The sequence below is a fragment of the Ambystoma mexicanum genome, chromosome 4q (assembly GCF_040938575.1).
Source record: "Ambystoma mexicanum isolate Mex_15411 chromosome 4q, UKY_AmexF1_1, whole genome shotgun sequence".
Taxonomy (NCBI): domain Eukaryota; kingdom Metazoa; phylum Chordata; class Amphibia; order Caudata; family Ambystomatidae; genus Ambystoma; species Ambystoma mexicanum.
In genome coordinates, this window is record NC_090928.1 from 181,889,535 (window position 1) to 181,905,363 (window position 15,829).

Here is a 15,829-nt window from a genome sequence, read left to right on the forward strand (position 1 = left end):
TGGGGTTGGGAGGAAGGAAGGGGGAAGTGGGGAAAAAAAGAAGAAAAAAAAAGTACCTGGGTCCCCGGCAGGCAGGGGCGTGAGGGGGATGGGGGCGATGGAAGCCTCCAGCCGTGTGGAGGCTTGGAACGGGTATATCCCTGCTTCGAGTCTCCAGACGGCTGGAGGCTGCAATCATCCCCCACTGAGGACAAAGCAGGCAGAAGGTAAGTGGGGGTGGGAGGTCAGGGAGGGGGGGGAGGACAACAATAAAAAAAAACATACCTGAAGGCGTCCTCCAGCTGTGTGGAGGCTTGGAGCAGGAATGGCCCCGCTTCGAGTCACCTCATTAGCCGAGGGGCTGCCACACATCCCTGCCGGGGACAAAGACATGGAATCAAGAGATTCCTGGCCGCGTAATGCCCTGGCGAGGGCCATTCAGAATGGTTCTTTCATTCTGATTCGCCCTCGCCGGTTACTAATATGTATTACAAAATAAATAAATAATTAAACACCTACTTTTTATTCAATTGTATTTATTTAAAAAAGAGGCACAATGAGGTTCAACCTGAAAGTGTACAAGCACACAAACATGCCTGTGGCAATCTCATAACTGGGTGCTTTACAGTTAGTGGACATGCATGGATTAAAAAAACAATATAAGCCAGGGATCCAATGTGGACCCATGCTAAGCACAGTGAGCAAGGGAGGAGGCTGGGGACCCAACTCAGAGAGCAATTGTGAACGAGGTACCCAGACACATCCCAGCTACCAAGGAAGTCCAGTGGGGACCCAGAACCAGCCAATAAGTCAAATGGAGACCCAGGGCAAGCCCAGAGAGCAAGGGAGTTAGGTGGAGACCCAGCCCAGGGAGCAATGGTGAAGGAGGGACCCAGAACCATCCCAGGCAGCCAGATGGGTACCAAGACCAAGCCCATGGATCAGGGGAGTCAGGTGGATAACCAGCCCATGGAGCAAGGGAGTCAGGTGGGGACCCAGCCCATGGAGCAAGAGCGTCAAGTAGGGACCCAACGCAGGGAGCAATTGTGAAGAAGGTACTCGGGCACAGCCCAGCTACCAAGGAAGTCCAGTGGGGACCCATAAACAGCAAATAAGTCAAATTGAGACCCAGGGCAAGCACAGAGAGAAAGGGATTCAGGTGGAGACCCAACCCAGGGAGCAAGGGTGAAGGAGGGACCCAGAACCAGCCTAGGCAGCCAGATGGGTACAGAGACCCAGCCCAGGTATCAGGGGAATCGGGTGGATAACCAGCCCATGGAGCAAGGGAGGGTGTGGACACACCCAGCCCAATGAGGTGGGGTGCATGACCCATCCCAGTGAGCAAGGGGTGGGGAGGTGGGGACACGGACCCAGCCCAGCAAGTAAAGGAGATGGTGATGCAGACCCATCACAGGGAGCAAGATAGTGAGGGAGCGACCCAGGATTAGCCCAGGCAGCAGAGGAGGTTAGACGCAGACCCAGTACAGGGCACAAAGGGGAGGGATACTGGCACATGGAGCAATAGAGTCTGAGAGGGGAGAACACAAAATCATGCGTGGGAGAAAGGGGGAAGAGGGTACTAAGCAGGGAGCAAGAGGACCCAGGCCGCAAGGGAGTTTCCCTGAACCATCCCAGGTAGCCGTTTATAATACAATAACTAAATGTTTTGAAAATTAAGACAGTTTGCGTTCCTTAAAATACAAGTAGACTTGTGTAGAAATACAAGTGGGGTGCCTTCTGCTTCAGTCGGTAGATACCAATTTTGTTTGGCAGTGCTTTTCAGTACTCAACAGCGGAGAGTTCTGCAAAGTCCATTTACGTTGCTTTAACAGATACATTCTGAAATGAAAAAAGGAAGAATTCTGTAGAAATCATTTTAAAAGAGCTAGCAAAACGCATCTAAGCAACAGGTAGATCTTGAAAGGAGGTGCTCCGCAAGCATTATAACTTTGGTGAAGATATGCCTCGCAAAGGGATGCATGGCTGAAAGGGAGGAACTCCCTGAAGGAATTTGAAAAAGAGTGAAAGAGAAGCTGGTAATGTCACGAAAGACAAAGCGTGACGCCCTGAGAATACCAACTGAAGAAAATATATGGACCTTATAGAAACTCTTGACGAAGTTAAGAATCAGTAAACTTTCATATGCGAAGAAAAGATTGCATGTGTGTGATGCACTACAGAAAATTCAAGCCGTTCAAACCTTGCATTTCAAAGCTTTAGTATAAAGAGATGATTTTTTGTGAATTGTACTGAGAGCTCAAGCGAACGTCCGTCGATGTCCGTTCTAACTCCCTGTTTAGACAATTGATATTAAAACAGAAACGTTTGCCATTTTCTGGAGTTGGTTCGATTATTTGGTGTCAGAGTTATTCTGCATCCCATCCATTGCATGCGGGTTATCCAAAGGGCTATAAGCTCACATGTATCTTCTGGATGGCATTGCGTACCTTTTATAACTTCTTGTCAATGATAATCCAATGTTAATCTTCCATTTTGCTGCATTCAATGTCCAGCAGTTTGTTCAGCAGGTCGCGTGCCAGGTTGCTTGTCTGTCTTTTTTGCCATCATCACAATCTCCCTTGGTTTCACAGGGTTCACCAAGAAGTATAACACAAAGAATGTTCCTCTGTGCATATAAGAAATGAAAAATGATTAGGTTTCTCAAAACTGAAAATCTATATCAAGATATGTAAATTGTTCAGATTTCTATATGGAATAAAGTCACATCCATTAAAATATTCTCTTCATGGTCGTCTGTTTATCTTGTTTCCTTACTGTTTTTCTAGTTTTCTGCCTAACTGGTTATTTATTAACATTGTATCGTGCTTTGGCGAAAGTGCAAACGCAACATCATAGGACTGTAGGCTTAGGCATATAGTCGATTGCCAATTGTACAAGGGTATAAGGGTATATACCCAAAGATGTCTTCACTGGAAGGCTGGGGGAGAGGGTAGAGATGAGGCAGGAAGAAGACTGTTTTCACTTGCATATTGACAGAGAAAATTAAGCATTTATTTTAATAGGGGCATTAACCAATTATCCCTCCAGGCACAAACTGCCCTGCACACCGGCCTGCCAGTGTTTTTTCAAAGCAGTCTTCTGAGAGTTAATGACTTAATTGGGTTTTTAAACCCACTACTGGTGTAATAAAAATGTCATCCAGGTCTGCCTTCAGCCACTTGATTTTAGAACTGGTGCAGCAAGCTTGCCGCTTTACCCAGTTCGCACTGAGACAGGTTGTGAGGTGAATAGCGTGTGCTGTGACCAGTGACCAAATTCCCTTCTACCCCAACTGCCCCTCCCCTCTTCTCCCCCAACTACCGCCTCTTCTGCCCCTACCCTTCTTACACCCCCATGCATACAATATCTATCAACAACGCATACACATTATCTTCTATCCATACAAACACTCCCACCCGCACAACCTCTCCTACCCACTCGATCACTCCCTCTATGCAGTTGAAGGGGTCAAAAAGTATAACAGAAAACACCCAAATAAAATAACCAAGAAAGAAATAGAAACACATTATAACAGAAATCCTAATTGGACATCCCATTCTTAAAAGGATAGCATATTTGTACTCGAGTAGCACACTGCTTCCTCCCAAGAGTTCACGCTTGTTTTCTTTAGTCGTCCTGGCCTCGAGAGTTTGTTAACACCAAGAAGAAAATCCGCGCCGGCAGCTTTCACCAAGAGCACCTATTGCATCTGCTGGGGAAAAAAGACAATATGTCAGACTCTCACAAACCCACTGACTCCCTCAACCAACCATTCACTCGCTAGTCAGTCAGCCACTCACTCAGTCTGCCAGTCTGAGGGTCACTCAATCACCCTGCAACTCATGCAGTGACACCATCACGTCCTATTCAGTAACTCAATATTATGAGAGTGCTCCTAATCATTGGAGGTTCCTAGCTTTCATGTTGAGAAGATCTTCATGGGAGGCTATTGACATCGAACAGCATAGGGTCAATATACTACCTAGCCCCTAGGCGGTGCCGCACAGCTGCCAGAGGTTTGTGAGTGCAGCTGTACATTGTTAAGTGCTCTAAGTGCTTTACAGTTCTGTAAAGCAACACTTAGGCTATACTAAGCACTATTTAAAAGCAAACTAAGCAATGTTGCAAACCAAATGTGTGCACCCTTGTGAGAAGCGTCAGTTTTGTCCCACCAAATATATTGGCGCACCGGTATAAAGTGCTAACAAGAGCCAACGCATTGCAGGCTTTCCGAAAATGTGATTATGCCAATACAATTATAGCAGACTGTGTTACAAATGACGGGGTCTGTCACAGAAAATGTATGTTTGCCCTGCTATGAAGATATGTACATTTCAACATTTCAGACATGCAATTGTTTTAAACTGTACACACAGCACATTCCAGTATTCAAAATAAACGCTTTTTAATAACACATACAAAGACGCATATGTACAAAAGACATTTGTAAAAATTAGGAAACCTTGACATTTAGTCTTCATTGCACCATTCAGTAAGACTAGCACCAGTGCCACTACAATCACGTTCCCAAATGCCAATAAAAACCTAATCATTTACCAGACAATACAGACAACATTCTTTCTACATCATTGGAGAGTTGGGAGGCCTGCAAGTGATATAGGGAACCATTGGGACATCCAGAAAATCAATGTGTTAAACGAGTTTGTGGTCGTTTGGCTGTGACCAATCTTTAACCTTGGTTTGGGGGTCGCTGCCTTTGCTCTCTGTGTTGGTGACCTTCTGATGAGGCTGAGATCTGACAGGCATAAGCAGGCAGCAGTGGAGTTTATTTCCATTTCACAGGCGAGTTGCCCTCAACACCATTTCAGATGTTGACCAGATGGCTTCTTATTCCTCACAAAAATCTCTACTGCAAGGTAGCTTGGATTCTCCACTATATCCTCCAAAACTCCCACAAGATACCCACATTTGATTGCTTTTATTCTAATTTTTCTAATATAGCGCACAAATTGCATACTTAATAGGTTGATTCAGAAGGCATCAGCGGTGAGTCACTTTGTAGTGCCACAAGTAAAAGGGTTAAGGGGATAGAAAGAAATTAAACAGATAGTCTCTGCGTTGTAACATTCAGGTCATATGAGTATGGAGGGCTGGAGAACGGAAAAGTTCAGCAGACTAACGTAGGTAAGAGCAAAGTGAGTGTAATGTGCAAGGGATGAGAGGCAGGGGCATCAGCTGAGCCAGCTGCAATAAAGAGCAATCCTACACAGGAGTTTCAAGAAGAAGAGTAACCACGGAAGACCTGCAGTGAAGCTACGCCTGCGCACAGGTTCATTGCATAGCAGTGTGCATTAGTACTGGTGCAGATGCCTACAGCCACCTAAGAGTCAAAGTGAGCCATGAACAGGGGAGTCTTAAGGTCTTGCCTGAAACGACAATGCTTTTCTCATTCCTGAGAAAGGGAGTTACGCATCTAGCCCCCCAGCCCAAAGAGTCCGGCAACTAAGTGCTTAGTTGGCCTGTAGATGGGGACTTTGGGCCTCATTTCACGGTAGGTGGTAAGGGCACCGGTACCGGTAAACCCTTACCACCTTACTACGAGGTCCCTTTGCCGGACCTGACCTTAACGGCTGGTGTAGACCAGCCATTAAAGTTGGGACCCACAAAGGGACCTTGGTGCTAATTAAGGTACCGCAATTTGCGGTACCGTAATTAGCTCCTTCCCCATTCCCATTGAGCCCTATGGGGCAAAAATGGGAATGGGGAAGGGCCATGGAGGAAGGGGGAATTACCGCCCCGCCAACCTTGGGATGGGGTGGTAATTCCCCTTTCCTCCATGGTAGTACCAGTATGGTACCGGCGGCAACCATGGTGCTAATAGCACCATAGTTTACCGCCTACCGTGTAATGAGGCCCTTTATGTTGAAGATAGGCTCAACTCAGACCAAGTTCCCAAAACAGTTTGAAAGAAGATATGTGATTCAATTGGGAGCCAGTGCATGGTTTTCAGATCCTGGGCGAAGTGTTCACAATGTCAGAGGCCCCGGGGGGGTGCTGGCTGCTTATTCTGTAGGACCTGAAGGAGGTAGAGTCAGCACTTTGGTAGGCCTAGCTATAGACTCGCCATAGTCAAATCCATAGAGCACCAACGCCAGAGTCACCTCCAGCTTGTCTGAGGAACTAAGGTTTGGAAGTATGCACCTAAGGAGTTAGAGCTGAAAATGCCATTTCTTGGATATTTCTTAAACCCGTGGTGTGGAGGGAATTGTAATTGTAATTGGGTATTTATAATGCGCTTAATACCCATAGATCTTTAAGCGTAGACCCAGGGATCGGACCTGTGTTGCACTGCGTTGTCTTGCTTCCAAGGCAAACGAGTTTCCCCTGAGCTATCCTCCCGAGAGATAAGCAGGCTGTTGAAGCTAAAACTGAGCTTCTGCAGGGGGGCCCATGGAGACCGATGGGCCCATGGAAAGAGGTCAAGCGAAAGGAAGCAATGAGAGAGTAGAGGCACCTAGTACATGGTTTCAATGTGCACCTGCCCCTAGCCATTGGCTGTGATGTTAGACTCTTCGCTAGTAAGAAATTCTATTTTGTTTATATCTATAGACTTGAGGTGGTGAGCGTCTTTTTTTTATATGGGTTGGTAGTAGATTTTTTGCCCCTTCCTTTCTTCCTTTAATGCATTGAAGTACGGATTGTTTTGAAAATCAAATACTTCCAAGTGCTTTTGTGCAAAGTCCGGGGGGAGGGAACAGAAAAAGAGAGGGGCTGAGATATTAACTGCTGCAATATAACAGGCATGTCAGAAGAACAATCCTGGTGTATTATAGACACGTGATCATGTACACAATTAAAACAACTAGCATGTTTTGGGACATCTTCCAGGCCAAGGAGCTGCAGGAAAGGGTAGTTCTGATGAAGTGCTCTGGGAGAGAGCATGGCTGGAACACTGCAGGGCTAATGTTTTTTTGCAGGGAGGGGGAGGGGAGGGGGCTGCTTCTGTTGGTGTCTAACGTGTGTTAAATCCACTCATTCGAGCATATCGCAGCCACACTTCTCTGTGAGTGTGTCACGGCTAGCCCTCCATTCAATACCATTAAGCATGCTTCTTCGGTCAGCATGGGTCATCTCTCATATGTCCAGTCTCTAGATCACCTGGCAGCCAATAACCCACGTTACATCCCCTTGGCATCCTTGCATATACTGCTCCTAGTCACCCCCCTCCCCCCCTGCTGTTGGAAAGCCAGGTAAGACACTGTGTACCAATAAACATAACCTGCCCATTAGTGCTGCTTAGTGCCTGGCCAGTCACCTCTAGTGCACTTCATAGCAGCTGCCGGGCAACTAGCCAACTACCGCGCACGATCCTGCACGTGTCTGCGTAGTGCATGCCAGGGCCGACGACAAAGGCACAGCAAAATGGAGGAGGCACCCCCGATAACCCGGGCAGTGTCCTCCTTGGGGATCCCTCGCCACTCTTTTTTGCGAAGGAGGGGAGGCGCCGGGACAAGGCATCAAAACGGGCAAAAGCCCACAAAACAGGAGCGTGGCAAAAAGGGGGAAAGCCCGCGAAGCAGAAAGCACGGCAGGCACAAGGAAAGCCTGCGAAGGGCAGACAAAGGAAAGGGGAGGGGTTTCCCCCTTTATAACGAGTGAGGCCCGCATGGAAGGCAGCATCCAGCTGCACCCGTGGGACCCCCGCTCGTGGACAACAGGAGAAGGTTTTGTTTGACCGAGGACTTAGTCTCGTTTCGTCACCTTCCTGCAACAGGCTCACGGATTGCCAGCGATCGCAGAGGGAAGCAGCTCGCCGCAGCGCCCGATCATCCCGAGAGCTGGTCTGATGCAGAGGAGCAGCAACGGCAGCTGTACCGAGAGCCGCGGGAATCGTTGAAGGGGAACAAGGCCCGCCCGTGGTCCTAGCAAGGCAGAACATCGGGTGCGGTGTTGGAGGAAGCTGCGGTGAGCCAGAGACACTTCTAGTTCATCGCGCTCATCTCTGAGGGAGCCGCCGGTGAGGTAGCTGCGGTGAGCGGGCCGCGCTTCGGCTTCAAAGCTGCCGAAGGGGAGCATCGGGATGCACTCGCGCTCATCTCTGAGGGAGCCTCCGGTGAGGTAGCTGCGGTGAGCGGGCGGCGCTTGGGCTTCGGCTTCAAAGCTGCCGAAGGGGAGCAGCTGGGTGTGCAACACGTGAAGCAGCAGCTCATCCCCGAGGGAGGACAGTTGTGCACGCCGCCGAAGGCGAACAGTGTGGGGCCCAGACCATGAAGCAGCAACGCCGCGAGCGATCCACGGGGAACGTGGGTCAGGCGTCGCACTTGGCGGGACACGTGACGACCGCAGAGACTAATTAGTCGGTCCAACGGAAACTTCGCATATTTTCGGATCCGACCAGTACTGTTAAGCAGAGTCAAGGTTTAACGCTTACGAGAAACAAGGAACTTGCTTCAAAGGGAAGCCAGAGCAGCCATGGACATGGAGGCGTTCATTGCAATGGCCAAAGTGGTCGTGGCGAAGCACGGCAGCGACTGGATGCAATCCTTGGTGAGCCAGCCAGGGGAAGCCATCCTAGCACCAGTGACGGGCCTGAATCGCCCTTAATGTTTCCAGAGGATGAGGAATTACGTGATCAAGAGGAAGAAGGACTGTTGGGAGAGGAGGAAGAACCAGCAGGGAAGAGGAAGAGAGTAATGACAGAGGGCCAAGGCAAGCAAAGAACAAGCCACGAGCAACAAAAAAGGGAGGGCTGGGCCCGCTAAAAACTAAGTGTGGGCACAAGAGGTTGAAGCCGTACCGGCACCTGCAACTATGCCTGCTTCCACGACCCAGGGAGCACCCAGCACGCCTGAAGCCAGACCGGTGGTGGTGATGGAGAATGGACCACCTTGCATGGAGGTGGTGAAAGGTATGGTGTTACAATGTATGCAAGCCTGGGTGAGTGGGGGCAATGGGCCGCTCTTGAGTGGGAATATTAATGCATTTAATCAAATGGGTAATGGGGCAAATGTATTAAACAGAAAGAAGTGACACCTGTCCCAGCGGGGGGTGCCATGGGGAGCGGTCAAATGGTTGGAAGCCCCTCGGGTTGTGTAGGGCCAGGTTCAGGAGTCCAAGGGCCAGGAGGATGGCCTAATACGCTGATATCGAGTGGAGGGAATCAACAAACAATGAGTCAAGGAACAGGCATGACGGGTAGTGGGGTCATGGGGAACCTCACTGCAATGCAGGTCCCTCTAAGTCAGCATCCCTTACCTGCAAACACCGGGACTCCGGTGGAGGGGTCCAGCACGGGGAATCAGTGGGATTCAGCAGTGGGCGGTGTGACGCAGCCAGCCACATGGTGGGGCCAAGGGGTAGCCAACATGGGAGTACCCCAGGTCACCATCGCCGGACAAGGGGGAATAGGGAGTACTATGACACAATATGGGAGGACTATGCCTGGTTTTGCACCAGTTAGGGTGTCAGTGAATTCCCTGTCATGGCACATACCAATGTCAGTCAAGGAACGGGTATGGAAGAAAGAATTTATTGAGATCTTGGAATTTGTGGGGATGGAGCCTCTGGGTAACGGGTTAAAAGAATTATCCGAGAAGGAGAAGGAGAGAAGGGAGAAGGAGACACCCAAAACTGAGGCATCCATTCACAATTGGATAAAATCCTTTTTGATTTATACCTCTATAATGATTGAAAAACACCCACAGGATGCTTCTGCAATGTTAGCATACTGTCACTACATCCAGGATATTTATTTGAAGAGGGGAGGCGAAGGCTGGCTTAAGTATGATCGGCATTTCGGTTAAAAATGCAAGTGTGGCCGGCCTTGGCTTGGGATGAAATGGATGTGGGGGTGTGGTATATAAACTAGTACTCACAAATGAAGGGGGTGAAAAACCAGCGGTTGAAAAAACCCAGGTATGGAGGGGCAGAGGTGGTTACACCAGGCGAGGAAGGGCATCCTTTCACTGGCACTCCTCCTGGAACAACAGGATCAGCTACCAGGGGGAGCAGGCTGAATGCTGGAGGGTCAACTCAGAAGAAGGTTGTCCATTCGGCAAAACTTGCAGATTCAAACATCCAAAGGGAGGTAACAGCAAGGATCACAGCTCCTCAAGTGGCGAGGGAAGACGCATGGGCAGCCCCAAGGGTAAAAGCAAGGTTCAGAAAGAATGAAGTCAATGTCATACTATCAGGAGCTGCGCCGCATAAAATGTGTAATGAATTGATTAAAGGCGGGCTACCTACCCCGGTTAACTTACAAGCTATGACTCCATGGTTGAATACGTATCATAACATTGAAGATGCTAGGTTGTTGTGGGAGGGCTTCAGGTGGGGATTCAAGATCCCATGTTCAGGAAGAACAGGTGGTGCCGAGGCGCGTAACTTGAGGTCAGCCCTAGCAATGCCGGAGGTAGTGTTGCGGAAAGTATCCAAGGAGGTTGAGCTGGGCCGGGTGGCGGGTCCTTTTAAGCATCCCCCTCTACCCAACCTGGTAATATCACCACTGGGGCTGGTACCTAAAAAGGAGAAAGGTCAGTACCGCCTAATACATCATTTGTCATTCCCAGAGGGTGATTCAGTAAATGATGGGATAGGGGAGGATAAATGCAGGGTGCACTGTGCCTCCTTTGAAGATGCTGTAGAAATGGTAAGGGCGACGGGGAAAGGTTCCCTCATGGGGAAGTCAGACATCGAATCGGCATTCAGGTTGTTACCCATACATCAAGAAAGCCAGCACTTGTTGGGTTTTAAGGTTCAAGGACTGTATTATTTTGACAAATGTCTACCAATGGGTTATGCCGTTTCATGTGCTTACTTTGAAGTTTTTAGCTCCTTCCTAGAGTTCATGGTGAAACACGAATGCAAGTCAGGGGCAGTGCTGCACTACCTAGATGATTTTTTATTCATTGGGGAAAAGGGAACGGCGGAATGCCGAGAGATCATGCGGGCATTTAAAAATTTGATGGGAGTGATGGGGGTACCACTGGCGGAAGGGAAAACAGTGGGCCCGTTGACTTGTCTAACCTTCCTGGGGATTGAGATTGACTCAGTAGAAGGTGTTTGCAGGCTGCCACAGGACAAGGTAGCTAAACTGAAGGCATGCATCAAGGAATTAAGGTCCAAGAGGAAGGCTACTCTGAAAGAGCTGCAAGTCATGGCGGGTAATCTTAATTTTGCGGCCAGAATCATCCGGGTGGGTAAAACCTTCGCAAGAAGTATTGAGCTAAAAATGGTTGGACTAAAGCATGCAGGGCAACATGTCAGGTTGGGGGCTGAAGTAAGGGAGGACTTGGCTATGTGGGACGATTTCTTGGACAGTTTTAATGGGGTTCGCGTGTAGTATGAGCAACAGCGAAGAAAGGCGCAAGTTATTTACAGATGCATCCGGGGCTCTAGGGTTTGGGGCAATCCTTGATAACCAGTGGTGCGGCGCAGCATGGCCAGAAGAGTGGCATGGCTTAGGGGTCACCAAGGACATCACACTGTTAGAGCTCTTTCCCATTATGGTTGCTTTCAAACTATGGGGGGAACAGTTGAAGGACAGAAAAGTCATGTTATGGTCAGACAATTTAGCAGTGGTCCAAATAATTAACCAGGGATCTGCCAGTAGCTCTAGGGTTCTGCGGTTACTGAGAGAACTCAACAAATGCATGCTAAAGTGGAACATTGAAGTAGGAGCTAGGCACATTCCAGGGGTACAGAACACAGCAGCTGATGCTCTCTCTCTCTCGTTTACAGTGGGAGAAATTTCGAGAGTGTTGCCCGGGAGCAGAAAAAGGGATGACGCCATTCAAAGCAAAGTGGTGGGACATGATTGGGGGAATCTGAGTTCCTTGATTCAGACGGCGCTGTCACCGGGTACGAACAAAAGGTATCTGGCGTGTTGGGAACGGTACCTGAAATTCAAGCAAGAAGAGCTTGGGGTAAACAAGCAGGATATGCCAGTAAGGGCCTTTGTGGGCTGGGGATGGCAAGAAGGGAAAACCAGGTCATGGATGGCACATCAATTGGCAGCCATCGCTCATTTTTCAAAGTTGGAAGGGTTGGGCAACCCCACCAAGGAACACTATATCGGTATGGCCATGAAGGGTTGGGCCAGGCAGGCAAAACCCAAAGCGGGCGAAAGGCGGCCCATAGATTTTGTCAAATTGCAGAAGGTTGTGGCCAGTTTAGAAGAAATCTGTCACGGGGGTTTTGAAGTAGCGCTGTTCAGAGCAGCATTTTCTTTAGCATTCTTTGGGGCATTCAGGGTAAGCGAGCTGATCCCTGGGAACAGAAAAGCGAAAGGCTCAAGGTATTTGCAGGTTCAGGATGTACAATGTTCCGAGGGACAGGTAACGTTATGGTTAAAGAGGTCAAAAACAGATCAAGAAGGCAAAGGGTGTACAGTCTCCTTGCGGCCCATTACAGGGAGTGCAGTCTGCCCTGTCGCGGCTGTAGCAAGGTTCCTCAGGGTGAGACCTGCACTGGGGAACGATGCGCCGTTGCTTATTCATGAAGACGGTTCCTCGCTAAGTCGTTTTCAATTCAGGAGGGTGATGGAGCTGGCATTAGAAAGAATCGGGGAAACTGAAGGGATTTTTGGGACACATTCATTCCGGATTAGGGCTGCAACATCTGCAGCGGCCGTGGGGATGGGGGAAGTCGCAATCAAACAGATAGGCAGATGGAAATCTGGTTGCTTTAAGAGATACATTAGGCCTGATAAAATGTAAGGGTGACATGCCTTCTTCTTTTTTCCTCCTTTAACGCCAGCCCGGAAGAAGAAGATATCGGTATGGGTAGTAGGATACTCCTTTGTGTCTAGGGCTGGGGCTTGCTGGACAGCGGAACAAGAAAAGCTGACTGCAGGCGAGTTCAGAATTGGGTGGCACGGGGTGCCTGGCATGAAATGGGCACAGCTGCATGGACAGGTGCGCAAGCTGTTAAGCAACAGAGTTAAGCCTGAAATCTTGATCATTCACTTAGGGGGGAATGATTTAACTAGCCTAGGGAGAGGGGCTCTCATGCGTGAGATGATGTTCTCGTTGCAGGAGCTGGCAGGACAGTTGGGGGAAACAGAGGTCGTTTGGTCTGAGATCATTCCTAGGTTGGAATGGAAAGGCGCGGATAATCATGCGGCGGTGGAGAAATCCAGGCGCAAGCTTAATTGTGCGATGGCGAAATTTTGCAGGGGCAGGGGTTTTGGGCAGGTCAGACAGGTTTGATTAATTTGAAATCGCCAGAACATTTTTTGATGGATGGGGTACACTTATCACCGTTAGGCATGGACTTGTTTTTCTGGAATATTTGCACGAAAATCTTGGAAATGTAAGGGGAGGAGCAAAGGGGGGAGCCACGGTGGGCGGAAAACCCACTCGTGCCGTGGCAGTGTTTGGCCAGACAAACACAGGAGATGGACTCCGGAGGAGCCAGGAGAAAGCAGGAAGGGTCTTCGCTCTTCTTGGACCCAGCGCCCCTTGGGAGCATAAGCGGCAGGGGCGTCGGGGAAGAACAATTACGGCTCAGCTTTCCCCGAAGAAACGGCACTCTCCCCGCACAGGGGCACCTGCAGGGGCAGGAGAGGCTCAGACACCAAGGTGGGGAGAGTTGGGCCTACTTATGGACTCTTAGGAAAGAAAGGGGGAAGCGGGTTCTGTGGACACGGAGCAGTCGCCGCATCTTGCGAACAATTTTTCCACAAATGTGTGCAGTGTGGTTTTTGTTATTGTGGAATAAATTCTGAGGCCTTTTTATGCCAATAAACTATCAGGTCTCATTCTACACTTTTCTTGGGGAAATGGGAATGAGTTATGGGTATGTGTTGGTTACGGTTACGAATGGACGGATGCCGGGGTTATGCCAGGGCCGACGACAAAGGCACAGCAAAATGGAGGAGGCACCCCCGATAACCCGGGCAGTGTCCTCCTTGGGGATCCCTCGCCCTCCCCCTCTTTTTTGCGAAGGAGGGGGAGGCGCCGGGACAAGGCGGCAAAACAGACAAAAGCCCGCGAAACAGGAGCGCGGCAAAAAGGGGGAAAGCCCGCGAAGCAGAAAGCGCGGCAGGCACAAAGAAAGCCAGCGAAGGGCAGACAAAGGAAAGGGGAGGGGTTTCCCCCTTTATAACGAGCGAGGCCCACACGGAAGGCAGCATCCAGCTGCACCCGTGGGACCCCCGCTCGTGGACAACAGGAGAAGGTTTCGTTTTCCCACCCACTAACCCTACGAACAGAACAAGCAGGAGCACCTGGTCGTCAGCATCGCAGGACGACAAGGCGGTGTGGCGGTGTTTGGCCAGACAAACACAGGAGACAGACTCCAGAGGAGCCAGGAGAAAGCAGGAAGGGTCTTCGCTCTTCTTGGACCCAGCGCCCCTTGGGAGCCTAAGCGGCAGGGGCGTCGGGGAGGAACAATTACAGCTCAGCTTCCCCCGAAGAAACGGCACTCTCCCCGCCCAGGGGCACCTGCAGGGGGAGGAGAGGCTCGGACACCAAGGTGGGGAGAGTTGGGCCTACTTATGGACTCTTAGGAAAGAAAGGGGGAAGCAGGTTCTGTGGACACGGAGCAGTCGCCGCATCTTGCGAACAATTTTTCCACAAATGTGTGCAGTGTGGTTTTTGTTATTGTGGAATAAATTCTGAGGCCTTTTTATGCCAACAAACTATCAGGTCTCATTCTACACTTTTCTTGGGGAAATGGGAATGAGTTATGGGTATGTGTTGGTTACGGTTACGAATGGACGGATGCCGGGGTTATGGCTACTGCTGCCTTGTTCACTACCCAGGGCGGCCACATTCATGGCCTGATACTTGGTCCTTTGGGTGTCCTTATCACCCCAAAATGATTGACACCCAGAACCTGTGCTTGAGTAATCTTTCATATGGAAATACTCTGACAGTGCAGAGTTTGTTTTCTTAACTTGTGATTCCAGGGGTGTTTGCACACCGGATTGCGTTCTTCTCGTGGGCTGCAAATGTTAATTGGACCCCTCCTTGGTATGGGAGTTTCTACAAACCATTGGCATGCCAGCGAGCACTGTGCCTGCTGGCCTCTCACCCACCGCCGGCTATGCACGCCGGGTCACCAAGCTGTTCTTAACCTGCCAACGCAGCAAGGGTGAGCTGTGTATTCCCACGGCACACTCCCTCGCTCCGAGCAGCCCCAAGGTGCAGATTATGGAGTGACCTTTGTGAAGCTTGGGGAGTGGAAGGCAGATGGGCTGTGAAAGAATGTGCTGCTGCGGGAGGGGGTCACAATCCCATACCCCTAGCAGGCTTGGCAGCTGCATCCGCGTGACAGTCACGAAATTGCGGCACGAGCAAGGAAAGAAAGTGAAGGGTCCTGCAGATTACACACATGGGCAGCAAACTCCTCACTCTTAAATAAATAGACCTACCATGTGCACCACCCCCTTACCTGATAATGGCAATGGTTTTTCAATCCCGGCACAGCCTCGATTCTTGATTGCCATTGTTGCTGGTTCGTGTCCAATGTTGCAGGGTGGAAGGAAAAAAACAAGCTGCATGTCCTTCCAAAACAAGCCACCTCCCATCTAAATGAGCCGAAAAAAGTAAGCGCACACCGTGAACGCTGTGGATAGGTATCAAAAGTAAGAAACAGAGTACAAGAGCATAAACATAGAGAAAACACACACATGCCATGTTACAATAAAAAGTATTTATTAAAAATGCGTTTTATTTTTCTGACAATTAGTATTCTCACATCATTGGCTTTTGCTCCTAATAGCATAAACTTACATAGTGAAAACTCAGACATAATATGTTAGAACAAAAATATTTATTTAAAATACATTTTATTTTTCTGACAATTATAATTTTCACATCATTGGCTTTTGGTCCTTCACTGCTGTTCCTTCAACCAACAGTATGCTCTGGTGGCGGTCAGCGGG

The 15,829-nt window shown here is 49.4% G+C and overlaps 1 long non-coding RNA gene across 1 annotated transcript; it reads right to left on the reverse strand.

The window, feature by feature from the left end:
• Positions 1 to 418: 418 nt before the first annotated feature.
• Positions 419 to 15,455, reverse strand: LOC138467571 (uncharacterized). Its single transcript, XR_011268113.1, has 4 exons — positions 15,337 to 15,455; positions 3,562 to 3,691; positions 2,427 to 2,605; positions 419 to 1,818 (listed from the first exon to the last, which is right to left on the reverse strand). It is a non-coding gene; the product is annotated as an uncharacterized lncRNA (long non-coding RNA).
• Positions 15,456 to 15,829: the final 374 nt, after the last annotated feature.